Here is a 16,402-nt window from a genome sequence, read left to right as displayed (position 1 = left end):
ATGGTGACGTCTGCCTGTCGTTCTCTCCTGGGTCCTGGCACCAATGGCTCTCTCCAAATGTCTCTGAGCATTTCTCTCTCTAAATTCTCTATAGGGTTTCTGCCTTTTATCCTCTCAAAAAGGGATCCAGTAAAGGATTAAGACCCACCTTGAATTACATGGGTCACATTTCAATTGAAACAACCTAACCAAAAGGTCCCACCCACAATAGATCTGCACCTACAAGAATGGATTAAAAGAACATGGGCTTTTCTGATGTATATAACAGCTCCAAACTACAACAAGGATATATACATATCTATAATTTTTAAGAATATCTTAGAATTTCATATTTTAATATGGAATATTTCAGATATACATAAAAGTCAAAGCAATGATAAAACAGATACATGTATAGCCAGTTCCAGCTTTAACAAATCTTAGAATTTACATAAATGGAAGATATCAAATTATCTCTTTTCCATTTCATTCCTTGCCTTCCCTTACCAAAAAGAACCACTCTCCTGAATTTATGTGAAGCCTTCACTTCTTTGTTATTCATGATTGTACTACTATTTTGATCAATAAGGAAAATAAAGAATAGTTCTCTTTGTCTCTTTAACTTTACATGAAGTGGTATCGTACCATATATCATGATATAGCTTGCTTTCTCCTGCCAAAAATTTGCCCTCCATAAAAGCAGTTTGCTTTTTTCCTTCAAACTATGTTCTTTAGACTTATCTATGTGGATAATATAAGCCCAATTCCTTCATTTTGACTGCATTATATTTATGTGAATATGGCTTGTTTCTGATTTTTACGCTTACAAATATTGTGCAATGAGTATCTTTGCATACATGAGCAAACGTTTCACAAGAGTAGTACTGACCAATAAGGTAGCCCCACGTGACCTCAAATTTGCATTAATTAAAATCAATTAAATTAATTATCTAAAATTAATGATCAAATACAATGTTAAAGTAATTCCTCAGTCACACTAGTGACATTTCAAGGGCAGTAGTCACATGTGGCTAGCGGCTAGCATATTGGACAGCACAGCCATTATCATAGATGCTACTATTGGACAGTACTGCTCTAGAATCTATACTCAGTGGAATTGCTAAGTTGTAGGGGATGCACATCCTCAGTTTCACTAAATGCTGCAAATTGATTTCTGCACCAGTCGGGATTCTTAATTATAAACAATAGAAAGCCATTATGGATCATTTAAACAGGAAAAATAGTCTATTTGAAAGATGTTGGTTACCTCACAGAATCTCAGCAAGGGTTTGAGAACCAAGCTTGAAGGAAAAATGCCTAATATCACACCACGGCACTGACCTAATGGGAACACTGTTGCACTGTTCAAGGATACAAGTACCTATAGTGTGCATTCCAAAATGGCAGGTACTGGATGTTGGTGCCCTTTTTTAGAACTATAGACATTGCTGCATCCAGGAACTGTATGTAATTGTCAGTGCTGCTGCAACCTTCACCTGCTTAGTCCCTGCTTTTCAACACTATTTTCAGATTTGAAGGTTGGCGCCGATGCAGCTGTTTTGGCAGTCTTGGTCAAACACCTATCTTTAAGGAAGACTAGGAAGGCACTGACTTGCAGTTTTTCATTTCTAGGCGACATACACATTTTTTAACTTATTAACTATTGCCCAGTTGTTCTCTAAAGTGGATATAAAAATTGACATTCCCACCATAGTGAAAGACAGTTCTCATTTCTCCACAGTTTCCCACATGTGGTGTTGTCTAGCATTTGAAGCTTTGCCAAACTAATGGTCATGCAAAGATTTCTCAATGTGGTTTTAATTTGCATGCTCTCAATTAACATTAAAGTTGAGCATCTTTCAAAATGTTTCATAATCATTAAAGCTTCTTCTTTTGTAAATTGCCTATTCATATTCTTTGTCCAATTTTTAAATCATGGTGGGGGATTTTGGCCTTTTTCTTATTGATATGAAGGACTTTTGAAAATATATCCAATACTTTTTTAAAAAAATTCTAAGCATTGCATGTATCTCTTCACAAGGTCATAACCTATCTTTGCACTTCTAAAAAAGTCGCATTATGGAAATATTCAAGCTTATGCAAAATAGAGAATAGTATAATGAATCCCAGTGTGTCCATCACTCAGCTTTAACAATTACCAACTCATGGCTAATCCTGTTTTATCTACACTACCACATTTTAACCCTTCCCACTCAACACAGTATTTTGAGGAAAATTCCAAGACATTATATTACTTCATACCTAAATATTTAAGTGTGAATCTCCGAGAAAAGAACTCTCTTTAAACCAGAACCATAGCACCATTATCAACATAAAAATATATTTAAACAATGCCTTAATAGCATTAAATGTTCAGCCAGGGTTCACATTTCCCCAACTGTTTAATAAATGATTTTTAGTTTGTTAAAATCAATACCCAACGCCTTTCTCTCCAGTCAACATGACGAGCAGTCTCACCACCCTCTCCCTCTCTACGTGGGACATGACTCCCAGGGGTGTGGACCTTCCTGGCAATGTGGGACAGAGATCCTGGAATGAGCTGAGACTCAGCATCAAGGGATTGAGAAAAACCCTAGAATGAGCTGAGATTTAGCAGCAAGGATTGAGAAAACCTTCTCGACCAAAAGGGGGAAGAGTGAAATGAGACAAAGTGTCAATGGCTGAGAGATTCCAAACAGAGTCGAGAGGTTATCCTGGAGGTTATTCTTATGCATCAAGTAGATATCATCTTGTTATTCAAGATGTAATGGAGAGGCTGGAGGGAACTGCCTGAAAATGTAGAGCTGTGTTCCAGTAGCCATGTTTCTTGAGGATGATTGAATAATGATACAGCTGTCACAATGTGACTGTGTGATTGTGAAAACCTTGTGTCTGATGCTCTTTTATCTGCCTTGTCAACAAAAGAGTAGAACATATGGAATAAAAATAAATAATAGGGGGAACAAATGCTAAAATAAATTTAGTTTGAAATGCTAGTGATCAATGAAAGCAAGGGGTAAGGGGTATGGTAGGTATAATCTTTTTTTTTTCTTTCCTGTGTTTGTTTTATTTCTTTTTCTATTGTCTTTATATTTCTTTTTCTGAATTAATGCAAATGTTCTAAGAAATGATGAATATGCAACTAAGTGATGATATTGTGAATTACTGATTATATATGTTGATGTTTTATTTGGTTTCTTAATTTTTTTTCATAAATAAATTTTTAAAAAATCAATATCCAACAGCCAGTATACAATAATCACTACAATTTGTTGAGATGTCTCTGAAATACATACAATAGGTTAATCCTCCATCTCTCTACCACTATTTTTGTGAATTGTTTTATGTTGAAGAAGCCAGATTGTTGTCTTGTAGAGATCCTACAGTTGAAATTTTGCTATTTGAATCTATGTGGTATAACATGTTCCTCTATCCCTGTATTTTTGTAAATTGGCAGTTAAACTGAAAGGTTTGAATAGGTTCAATCTTTCTTCTTGTTGCAAGATCACTTTATCAGTGGTGTTGTGTAGTTTCATTAAGAGGTGCATAATGAACAATTGTCTCTCTTTGTGAGGTAGTAGAAGCCATCGAGGATCACTACCCACATCCATTCATTCATTAGAGGTTAAAAAATGGTGCTGTCCTAAATAGGATCAGTCTATCTTCATTTGTTATCTAAAACACTTCTATAAAGAAAAATTCCCTCTAATGATCTATTGGTAACCCAAGGGACATGTTTCATATAGGAAAGGAAAGGCAGATGCTATTTCCCTTTAACAGTTTTCAATAGCATAAATGTTTCCCTACCATCCTACCATTTTCCACTAAACAAACCAAGGATCTTTGGAGAAATGACTACCCACTGATCTGGAAGAAGAAATGTATAGGATGAGCCTTGTCATCTGAAAATGAGGACGCTACAAAGCCTGCAACAGTTGTGTCAACAGGACACATGAACCACCTTGAAGAGGTTTCTATTGACAAAGACAGGGTAATTTTAACACCCAGAAGAATAATAATCATAGAATTGAAACATAAATTATATGTTTAAATTAATAAATTTAAAAAAACCTTACTTTTCTCAGGACTTTTTTTGGTCCAGATGTGTTTTTTTTTTGTTGTTGTTGTTGTTTTAACATTTTTTATTGTGAAATGTAACATATATACAAAAAAAGTAATAAATTTCAAAGTATATTTTGACAAGCAGTTTTAGAACAAATTTTAAAGTATGATATGTGTTAAAGTTCCACCATTTTAGTTGTTTCCTTCTAGCTGCTCTAAGACACTGGAGACTAAACAGAAATATCACTATAATGATTCGGTAGTCATACTCATTTGTTAAATCCTTTCTTCTCTGATACAACTCCTCCTTCTCCTTTCATCCTTCTCCCATTCTTTAGGGATATTTGGGCAATAGCCATTCTAACTTCTTCATGTTGAAATCGGGTGTCAGCATTATGGGGTAGGAGATACAACTTGTCAGTGCTCTTGGAGAGACTTGTAACTCTGGGTTTCGGGACTTATCTGGTCTAGAAACCATCTGGAGGTTATAGGTTTCATAGAAACCAACTTAGTGAATGAAACTTTTACATGGTTTCAGACAGAGACCTGGGCATTTTTTAGAGTTTATAGGAGTATCAAGGATTTCCCAGGTGGGAAAGTTTAATAGCTACATATTTTTTCTCCAGTTCCTCATGGGACTTGGCCAATACTTTTTCATTAGGTCCAGATGTTTTCTAATATTTATGTAGTCAGAATCACTAACATTTTCCTTTACATTTTTGCTTTTTATGACTTATTTAAGAAATCCTTTTTGACTCCAAAGTCATAAAAATATTCTCCTAAAATTAGAAAGAAAATAAAAGTTGTCTTTAACATTTGTCTTAATTCATACTATTTTTGTGTATCTGTGAGGTATATCTCAGTGTTGAATAGAAGTCCCAGGAGGAGATATTAGAGAGAAAAAGAGGAAATTTTTGAAAAAATAGTCAATAGAATTTTCCAGGAATTGATGGATGATATGAATCTACAGAGCCAGAGAACATGATATAACCCCAGAGTATAAATAAAAAGAAATTCATATTTGGACACATCATGTAAAAATGCAGAATGGCAAAGAAAAAGATTTTAAAATCAGAGAGAAAGGAAAAATAACTTTTAAAGTACTGATAATTAAACTGATGGTAGCTTTTCAAATAGCAATAACAAAGGCCAAGAGCCAGTATTTCTCTCAAATACTGAAAAAGAAGAAAAAAAAAACTTATCAACCTAGAATTGTCTACCCTGCAAAATTATCTTTCAAGTATAAGAATAAAATAATGTCAATTTCACTGGAGCAAAAATCAGAAGAATTTATTACCTATAGGTTCATCCTAAAGGAGTTTCTTAAAAAGGTACCTTAAAGATAAGAAACTGACTCCAGAATGATAATCTGAGCTATGAGGAGGAATAGTGATGAAATACAATGGTAAATATGTATGCCATCCTGTCTGTTTAAATAGTACCAATAATAATAATATAGTCTAATTTGTGAGGTTGGAAAAAGAAAATGACAAAATTAAAATATTAGATAATTGCATGTAAGGTAAAAGGGGAGAGGGAGTAATCCAAGTTAAATAGTTCTAAGAATTTTTATTATTCAAAGGGGGATGACAGTAGGCCATTGTGTAACTTCAGGCTTTGTTCATTTAAATAAGTATGGTAAGATTTCAGTGATAACCAATTGAAATAGATGGTATAATTACCTGAGAGGAAAAAATGAGAAAATAAAAAATACACCTAAGGATGAACATTTAGATCAATAGAATAGAACAAAAATCCAGAAATAATCCCTTACCTTTATGGTCAATTGATTTTTTGACAAGCTTGCCAAGGCAATTCAGAGAGGAAAGAATCATCTTTTCAGTAAATGGTGCTGGGACAACTGAATACCCTTATGCAAAAGAATGATGTTGGATCCCTTCCTTACAGCTTATGCAGAAATTAACTTCAAATGGAGCATACAGCTAAAATTGCAAAGTTCAGGAATAAAATAAACATAAAATATAAAATAAAATATAGGGGTAAATCTTTGTGATTTGGGGCCATTAAAAAGGCACAAGCAACAAAACATAAAATATATTGTATTTCATCAAAATTAAAACCTGTTGTGCTTCAAAGGACACTATCAAGAAAGTAAAAATACAGCCTACAGAATAATGGGAGAAAATATTTGAAAATCTGATATATCTGATAAAGAGCTAGTATCAAGAATATATAAAGAACTCTTACAAGTCCATAATTTAAAAAACATCTTTTTAATGGGCAAAGGAGTTGAAAAGACATCCAAAGAGGATATAAAATGGCCAATAACAAATTAAAAGATGCTCAACATCATTAAACATAAGGGAAATGCAATGCACACCAAAACCCCAATAAGATACCATCCCACCAGAATGGCTATAATTTTGAAAGCTAAACAATTACAAATGTTACCAAGGATGTGAAGAATTGGAACACTTACATTGCTGATGAGAATGAAAAATGGTGCAGCCACTTTGGAAAGTTTGGCAGCTCCTCAGAAAGTAAATGTTGAGTTATCATATGACCCAGCAATTCCACTTCCGGCTCTGTACCCAACAGAAATTAAAACACATAAATTCTTAGACACTAATTTCACAGTAACGTTATTAATAATAGCCCCAAAGTGGAAACTATCCAAGTACCCTTCAACTGATGAATGGATAAACAAAATGAGGTGTATCCACCAATGGAACGTTATTCATTAATAAAACAGAATGAAGTACTGATACACGCTACAACATGGATGAACCTTCAAAACATACTACATGAAAGAATGCAGTCACAATAGGCCATATACTGTATGATTCTTTTAATATGAAATGTCAGGAACAGGTAAATATGAAGATACAGAAAGTAGATTTGTGGTTGCTTGGGCTGTGAGCATGGAGATGGAGAATAACTGCAAATGGATATGGGATTTCACTTGGGGATGATGAAAATGTTCTAAAATTAGGTGGTGATGAAGGCTGCACAACTCTGAATATACTGAACTACTGAACTGTACATTTCAAATGTGTGAATTGTGTCTCAATAAAGGTATCTTTAAAAGAGTTGGTTTTTCTGTAAGTGCTTCTCATTTTAGCCATACTGAACTCACTCTGCTGCTTTCCACCTCTGTGTCTGGAATGTTATTCTCAATTATGTCTATCTGGAAAATTCCTATTTATTCTTCAAAGCCCAGCTCAGACATCACCTCTTCTTTGAGACTTCTGTCCTCCCAGGAAAACAGACACTTCTCCAGGTTGCCTCTTTGTTTGGTGCCTATGTGAAAAGTTACATGTCCCTCACAGTGCTGCCCCTCTCTGCTTTCTCTCTGCTTTCTCTCTGTTTTCTCTCTGCTTAGGTCTTCCTATGGGTTGTGTCCCTCCCTTACCACAGGGTCCACATCTTACCACATTTGCATCTATCCTCAGTGTTCATCACAGTCCCATCATGTAGCAGATACTCACTGAGTCCTTGTTAAATTGAATTCAAGATTTTGAAAGCATCTGGGACAAAGAAAGCAACAAAGCATTACATAACGTTGTGGTCACGAATGGCATTTCATAATTAGACTCCTAAGGATTTGGTAATAACATGGCATTTGAGGCTCCTGTGGTTATAAATGTTCTCAAATCCATCCTTCTATTATACTGGCTCCACTGCTAAACACCAGCTAGCTTTCCTTCCTCCCTACCTTTTTCTCTCTCTCTGTCTCCTTTCTTCCTTTCTTTTTTCTTCCATTCCTTCTTTCCTTCTTTCTTTCTTTCCATCCTTCCTTCCCTTTTATTCATTAGTCAACTAATGCATATTTTTTCATTTAAATTTAACCTTCCATTTTGAAATAATGTCAAGCCTACAAAAATGTAGCAAAAATAGGTCAAAGAAATCTTATATGCCTTTTGCCCAGCTTCCCAAATATTAGCATCTTACAAAGCCACAGTATAATGAACAAAACCAGGAAATTAATATTGATGTGAAAATATTAACTAATTTGCTGATCTTATCAGATTTTGCTAACTGTCCCTTAATGTTCTTTCTCTGGTCCAGGATCCAATACAGGCTCACAATCATGTCTCATTGATTTCCTCCAATCTGAGACAGATTCTTAGTCATTCATGACCTTGACACTTTTGAGAAACACAGGACAATTGTTTTGAAGAATGTCCCTCAATTTAACAAATTCACATTGAACACTTACTTTTATATAGGCCCTGTGCTAGGCGCTGGGCGACTTTAGGTTCAGTCTTTGCCCTCAGGAAGTTGATCTTACAGTGGAAGGAGCAGAGAGACACAAATTAATAGGCAATTACAATGCAGTGCAATAAAAGCCACAATAGGGGTAAGAGTTCAATAGAGTAAGAAGAGGACATTAGGGGCACCACTGATCCAGTTTTGGGAGAATGGAGAGGCTTCATGGAAAAGGTGACATCTACACTGAAAGCGTAAGAATGAGGAGGGGTGAGCCATGCAGAAGGTGGGGGCCTTAGAAAGAAGAGTGTTCCAGACAAAATTTAATTCATCAAGCATTTGAGAATACCACAGTCATTTTAAGGAATAACCTAAATACTCCTTGTAAAAATCCTCATAATCAGAACCACATTTGAGCATGTTGAAGAAATCTGCTTTGACCTTTTCTGTCTTGTCAGAATTCATTTTAAAACCCTTGACATTTTGACGTTCATCCTTGTACTTTGGCAATTTCAGATGTCCCGTTGATAAAATTGACTTCAAGAAAGAACAATAAATGTGAGGTTAAAGGAAAAAAAAAAAGGTTTTTATAGAGGTGAATTAATACAAGCAAATTCTAAACTACATGAGCCTCTGAAGAAGATGATTAAGGGTGATATAAAATGAAATTAATTTGTCAGAGACTCTAGCCTTGGTCATTGTCATGAAGCAATCACATAAATGTCATCATAAAGTTAGAAAGAATCATGCAATTGTGTAACCTTTTTGTATCTCATGATACCCAACAGGAATATTCTCCATTTGAACACAAATGTTATGATCAGGTTGTGTGAGAGGTAGCTGCCAACTCATTTAAAATTGGGCATCCACAGGCTGACCTGTAAAGAGGGAGCTGCCATCACTCAGGTTCCGTGTTTTGGGTTGGGAACATTTGAATAAGGTTCTCTGCTGTGATTTAGAAGCAAATTATTTAAGGAGAATAAAATGAGGCTATATAAACAGTATACCTAGAGTACGTGTCTTCTTTCATTCCTTCCTTTTTTTTTTTTGATCTGTATGTTACCTTCTGGTAACAGCCTTGCCCTGCCCCCACCTTACTCCACCTGCCCAAACTTTATCAATCATAATCCTTCATCTCCTTTGCCACCCTGATTGGCTTGAAGGGTGGGGAAAAGACTTCATCAAGGTCAATCAGAAGCTTTTGCTAGGATATTTCAAACTGGACTTGGAAAAAGAAGCCCCATTTCTTTCTACAGTTAAGAGTTTAGAAGCCAAGGCAAGCCATGTACCCCCTCTATGTTGAAAAAGATATAAAGCAGATGTGTGAAGAAAAAGAGAGAAAGAGGTTGAGAAAGAGCTCTGATGGCAATGGCTGGGCCATTCTTTATTCAATTGTATTTCTTTCTTTTTATTTGTTGTTCTAGTTTGCTAGCTGCTGGAATGCAATATACCAGAAATGGAATGGCTTTTAACAAGGGGAATTTAATAAGTTGCTAGCTTACAGTTCTAAGGCTGAGAAAACGTCCCAATCAAAACAAGTCTATAGAAATGTCCAATTTAAGGCATCCGCGGAAAGATACCTTGGTTCAAGAAGGTCCACAACGTTCAACGTTTCTCTCTTATCTGGAATGGCACATGGCGAACATGGTGGCATCTGCTGGCTTTCACGTGGCTATACCAAAAGGGACTCTCTCCAAAATGTTTCCTCTTTTAAAGGATTCCAGAAAGCAACTCCACCTTCAGTGGGTGGAGACACACCTCCATGGAAATCATCTAATCAAAAGTTACCACCCACAATTGGGTGGGTCACATCTTCATGGAAACAATCAAAATGCTCCCCCCCCCCCCGCCCCCAGCAAAATTGAATGAGGATTAAAGGGCATGGCTTTTCTGGGGTCCACCACAGATTCAGACCGGCACACTTGTATTCATTTTTTTCCCATTAGTGAGCCTTTTTATTGTTGACTTTTTGCTTGTGTTTAATTGAGAGTTCCTTACTAGTCCTGCTTCCACCTGAGTGGCCAGGACCAGGGGAAAAGGAGAAGGGAACCAGTGGGCATGGGGGCGGGGATCATCTCCACAAATTCCATGTACACACAGAACTAAACAGACAAACACAGAATCTGTATTGTGGTTAGAAGCTGGCAGCATGGGAAGGGGAGGGAATAAATAGGAAATAGGGGGTGACGTTAAAAAAAAATACAGCCCCCCTCTCAAACTGGGGAGGAGGTTGCAGGGTGGTTGCATTGTCAGGAGACTTGGTCTGCTTCAACCTAAGAGGAATCAGAAGATCAAAAGCAGTTTGGGGAGGCCAGAACCATCAAGGAGGGAGGGAGAAGGAAGTTCGGGGGTGGGGAGGGCTGTTTGGCAACTGGGCTGAAGGGATTGCCCTTTCCCTGCTGGGATCCCCCCCAGCCCCTCCTGTCTGACAGGAAGCTGGCAGCCTGCATCCCCCATGGGCAGGACTGGGGCTTCCAGATGCTCCGGGCAGGGGCTGGAGAAGCTCACAAGGGCTTGCCCTCCAGGGAGATGATGGCGCTGCTCCCCAGCTTCTGTGCCAGGGCCCAGAGGTCCTGGACCTCTTCTTAGCAGTTTGTTTGTAGTTCATGCTTGATCCCTGTCAGTTTCTTCTTGAGGGCGTCCTTGGAGCTAGCATAGATCATTTTGCCCTTGATGGGTGCACACACAGGGGCCCAGAAAATAAACACCAGGAGCAGACGACTTGTGCATCTTCATGCCATTGTCCGCCGTGATGATGCCAGCGGAGACGGCCGCACGCGAGGCTGTGGATCTGAAAGCAGAAGGGATACTGCCAGGAGAGCCGGAAAGACGAGAGCCACCGCTGCTGCCAACCAGACCCGAGCGTCTATTCATTTTTCACATCTTTATTGAGATAGAATTCACATACCATACAATCCACCCATTATAAATATACAGTTCAGGGAGTGCGAGGGTAGTACCATGGTAGATTTCTCCCCTGCCAGGCTGGAGCCCCAGTTGGATTTCTGACCCATGCACTTCCCAAACAAAGAAACCAACAAAAACAAAATTCAATAAATGGTGCTGCAATAACAGGATATTCACATGGAAAAAGAATGAAATGTGACCTGCCCTACAGCACACAAAAAAATATATTTATATAATCCAATGGTTTTTAATAGATTCACAAAATTATGCAACCATTACCACAATAAATTTTAGAACATTTTCATACCTTAAAAAGAAATAGATTTTCTCTATTGCTATCCTATTCTTTATTTCATCTATTTCTACTCTAAAGTTTTTTTATTTCTTTAGTTTGCTCTTCTTTTTCCAGTACCTTGAAGTGAAAAGCTAGTTTATTGATTTAAGATCTTTCATCATTTTTAGTATAAATTTCCTAGTAAGTTGCCCAGAAACTTATATATTTCCCTCCAAGCACTGCTTTAGCTGTATCTCACATGTTTGGGTATATTGTGGTTTCATTTTTACTTGTTTCAAATTATTTTATAATTCCCCTTCTGATTTCTTGAGAAGTGTGTCACTTACTTTCCATATGTTTGCTTAATTCCCAGCTTTCTTTCTATTGTTGATTTCTGATTAATTCTCTCTGGTCTGAGAATCTACTTTGTATCATTTCAATCCTGTTAAGCTTATTGAGGCAGAAGAATAGACTCAATCTCAAAGGTCAAAGAACTTTCAAAGGGCTTTAAAGCGGGGATGACATTTAAATTACAGAACGATCACTCTGAGAAGAGTGCAGAGTGGATTAGAAGGGAATTATATTGCAGGAAGGAAGACCAGTTAAGAGTCTATTGAAAATAATTCACACAAGAGATGACGGCTCCCTAAACTAAGGTTGTGACATGGAGAGAGAGCAGACAAACCAAAAATACATTGAGCAAGGCGTATCACCAAATCAGTGTTAACTGATTTTTCCTTTCGCCTCAGGCAATACAGCTTGGCTTGGTACTGTGGAGACCTGGTTTTTAACATTTTCCTTTGATTCCATGAGCCAGTCCATATTCTTCCAATAAATTTCTCCAATAAATTTCCTTGAGTTAGCCAGAAAACGTCTCCTTTGCTTACAACCCAAATCCCAAATGATGTGAAGCCTGATGTTATAAGAACAGCTCTAACTGACCTTGTACTTGGACAGATCCTACGTTGTCCCTAAAACTGACCTTCACTAAAGAGTATCTAAAATCAGAGATAAAGGGGGGTGTGAGGGTAGTTCAGTGGTAGAATTCTCATCTACCATGCAGGAGACCCAGGTTCAATGCCCGGCCCATGCACTTCCCCAAAAAACAAACAAGCAAAAAATTTCAACAAATGGTGCAGCAATAAAGGGATACTCACACAGAAAAAGAATGAAATGTGACCCTGCCATACAGCATACAAAAAAAAAAAAAATGAGAGATTAAAAAATTAACAATTGGGGATGAATCTCAAAATAATTCTTTTGAGTGAAAGAATTCATATTTTAAAAGAGAGTACATACTGTGTGGTTCCATTTATATGAAACTCTAGAAAATGCAAACTAATCTATAGTAACAGAAGCAGATCGCTCGTTGCTGGGGAATGGCGCAGAGAGGGATTACGAAGAAGAATGAGGAGATTTTTGGGAATTCACATTCTTGATTGTGGTGATATAGTCACACACATGCATATGTCAAAACCTAAGGTTCTATACTTTAAGACATGCAATTTATTGTATGTCAATTATACCTCAATAAAGCTGCTTTAAAAAGCCACCAATTAGCTTTTAGACTTTGAACTGTACAATAAAATACTTCCCACCTCGGAGACTTTAGAAGTTTTGCTTGAATGCTACGTGTTTTAAATTGATGTTTTAAATGTTTGATATATTTGGCTTTTTCCATTTCTTCCTTTCTCTATATGGAGATAGATGTCTTAATATAATTAGAAGTCGTTCCAAGGAAACTGCTCCCATAGGGAATGTCTTCCTAGGATTGCAATGAAATAGTAGTTTTGTCTATGAATTGCATAATATCCCAAATGAGAAGTACAAGAAAAGTACACATAATGTGCTGTCATTTTAATTTGATTTCCTACTTGTATTAGTTAGGGTTCTCTAGAGAAACAGAACCAACAGGGAACACTTGCAAATATAAAATTTATGAAAGTGTCTCATGTGACCGTAGGAACGCAGAGTCCAAAATCCACAGGGCAGGCTGCGAAGCCAATGACTCCAATGGATGGCCTGGACGAACTCCACAGGAGAGGCTCACCAGCCAAAGCAGGAATGGAACCTGTCTCCTCTGAGTCCTCCTTAAAAGGCTTCCCATGATAGGATTTAGCATCACTAATTGCAGAAGACACTCCCCTTTGGCTGATTACAAATGGAATCAGCTGTGGATGTAGCTGACGTGATCATGACCTAATCCTATGAAATGTCCTCATTGCAACAGACAGGCCAGCGCTTGCCCAATCAGATGAACAGGTACCACAACTTGGCCAAGTTGACACCTGTCCCTAACCATGACACTACTCATGAATCTTTGCGGTACAGAGAGTTCTCAACATTTGAATAGGTTATCATCCCAAGATCAGGGTCCATTTGTAAGATGTTTGTCTCTTGGATCATATTTTCTCAAAGAACAATCAGTTCCTAAGCTTATCTCCCAAATTCTGTTTTAGACTAGCTTCAAATCCAACCATGAAAATAAAAAGGAGTAAAAGTTTTTCTTGAAAAATAAGTGTTACTATTAAAGAAAATAACATTTAATTATAAAAGTGGGTTTTTTTCTTTTTTAATTCAACTTCAAACCCCACCCTTTCTCTCTCTCTAAGCCACCTCAGCAGGTGAACTCACTGCCCTCCCCACCCCCCTACATGGGACATGACTCCCCAGGGTGTAAATATTCCTGGCAATATGGGGCAGAAATCCAGGGATGAGCCAGGATTGCGAAAACCTTCTTGACCAAAAGGGAAAGAGAGAAATGAGACAAAATAAAGTTTCAGTGGTTGTGAGATTTCAGAGTCAGGAGGTTATTTTGGAAGTTAGTCTTATACATTATATAAATACCTCTTTTTTGGTTTATCGTGTATTGGAGTGGCTAGAAGGAGGTACCTGAAACCGCTGAACTGTATTCCAGAAGCCTTGAGTCTGGAAGATGATTAATATAGATTTTACAATGTGACCGTATTATTGTGAAAATCTTAACGTCCGATGTTCCCTTTATTCACGGTATGGACGCAGATGAGTACAAAAATAAAGACAAAAAAATAATAAATAGGCAGTCCTTTCCTGTCTCCTCTCTGAACAATATGGCCCCAGAGGATGTACCGGAGAGTTCTCCGCCTGCCACTCACCTCCCGCGCCGGCTACTACCCCGGCACCTACCCAACCCCAGCTTCGACTCCGGCTCCGGCTCCGGCTGCCGCTCTAGCTCCAGCATCGGTCTGGCCCCATCATCCGACCCGCTGGCGGCAGCAGCTACGACCGCGGCCGCGGGGCAGACCCCGGGCTCAACGCAAGCCCCAGCGCAGACTCCCGCCGCGTGGCCTGGCCCGGCCCTCCCAGGGCCTTTCCCTGGCGGCCGCGTGGTCAGGCTGCACCCGGTCTTCTGGGCCTCCATCGTGGACAGCTACGAGCGTCCCAATGAGGGCGCGGCCCGAGTTATGGGGACCTTGCTGGGAACTGCAGACAGACACTCTGTGGAAGTCACCAATTGCTTTTCAGCGCCACACAATGAGTCAGAAGATGAGGTGGCTATGGAATTTGCTAAGAACATGTATGAATTACACAAGGAAGTTTCTCCAAATGAGCTCATCCTGGGCTGGTCCGCCACAGGCCATGACATCACATAATGGTTCCTGAGTACCACAGCGGGAGGCCCCAACCCCACTCACCTCACTGTGGACACGAGCTTCCAGAACCGCTGCGTGAGCACCAAGGCCTCTGTCAGCACTTTCATGGGCGTTCCTGGGAGGACCGTGGGGGGTGATGCTCACACCTGTGACAGTGAGATGCGGGTATTATGACACTGAACGCATTGGAGTAGACCTGATCACGAAGACCTGTTCTAGCCCCAATCCGGTTATTGGACTCTCAAGTGACTTACAGCAAGTAGGAGGCGCATGAGCTCGCATCCAGGACGCCCTAAACCCAGTGTGGCAATATGCAGAGGATGTGCTGTCTGGAAAGGCGTCAGCTGACAATACTCTGGGCCGCTTCTTGAGGAGTCTGGTTAACCAAGTACCCAAAACAGTTCCTGATGACTTTGAGACCACACTCAACAGCCACGTCAATGACCTGCTGATGGTGACCTACCTGGCTAATCTCACGCAGTCACAGACTGCCCTCAATGAGAAACCTGTAAACCTGTGATGGGCCCTAAGCAGCACTCTGGGAAATCTGGGTCCCAGCCCTAGGACTCATTATAGAGTGAAGGAGAAATGGTTTCTTTGTGGTCTTGAGGCACATTAAGTCAGTCAGCTGATTGTGACTAAATAAACACAGCCTACCTTCTGTAAACTAAAATAATAATATTAATAAATAATGGGGGGAATGAGAATAAGGGGTAAAAAATAGGATAGATTGCAATAGAAGTAGTCACTATCAGAGAGAAGTAAGGAGTACGGGCTGTATGGGTTTTTTGTTTTTTCTTTTTATTACTTTTTTTGGAATGATACAAATGTTTAAAAAATGATTATCATGATGAATACAAAACTATGTGATGATATTGTGACCCATTGTTTGTATACATTGGATGGGCTGTATGGTTTATGAAGGTATCTCAATAAGAACATTAAAAAATAAATATACCACCACCACCACTCCCCCCCCCCCCAAAAAAAAGAAAGAAGAAAACCTTGCTCCTGAGGGACATTACTTGCATACAGAAGTTGACGAGATGGTCAATGGAGCATCTGTGGAAATTCTGAAGGGGTGTTTAGGCACATTCAAGGGCTTTAGTGGCTAATGAAAAATCTTAGCTGATTCTCCGCTTTGTACTGTGACTTTCCTCATCCAACCGAAGTTGGGATAATTTATAAAATCATTTTCAATAGTCACAATTTATCTTCAGCTTTGCTTTAGGTCTTGGAGCCAGTTCCCTTTCCCTGGAAGTTGGGGTATAGAATGCTTCAGATTTCAGGCTCCCTTTTCAAGTCCCATTTAATGCAATATAAAATCAATCATGGCAAAGGGAAGAGGGCTGACTCTTCTGGTTTCTCCCTTCCTATC

At 38.7% G+C, this 16,402-nt stretch overlaps 1 pseudogene; it reads left to right on the top strand.

The window, feature by feature from the left end:
- Window positions 1-14,481: 14,481 nt before the first annotated feature.
- On the top strand, window positions 14,482-15,675 carry LOC143676393 (eukaryotic translation initiation factor 3 subunit F pseudogene; annotated as a pseudogene).
- The last annotated feature ends 727 nt before the right edge of the window (window positions 15,676-16,402 follow it).

The sequence above is a fragment of the Tamandua tetradactyla genome, chromosome 3 (assembly GCF_023851605.1).
Source record: "Tamandua tetradactyla isolate mTamTet1 chromosome 3, mTamTet1.pri, whole genome shotgun sequence".
Lineage (NCBI taxonomy): Eukaryota > Metazoa > Chordata > Mammalia > Pilosa > Myrmecophagidae > Tamandua > Tamandua tetradactyla.
The sequence above is the reverse complement of the archived record's forward strand: the minus strand, read 5'-3'. Positions and strand labels throughout refer to the sequence as shown.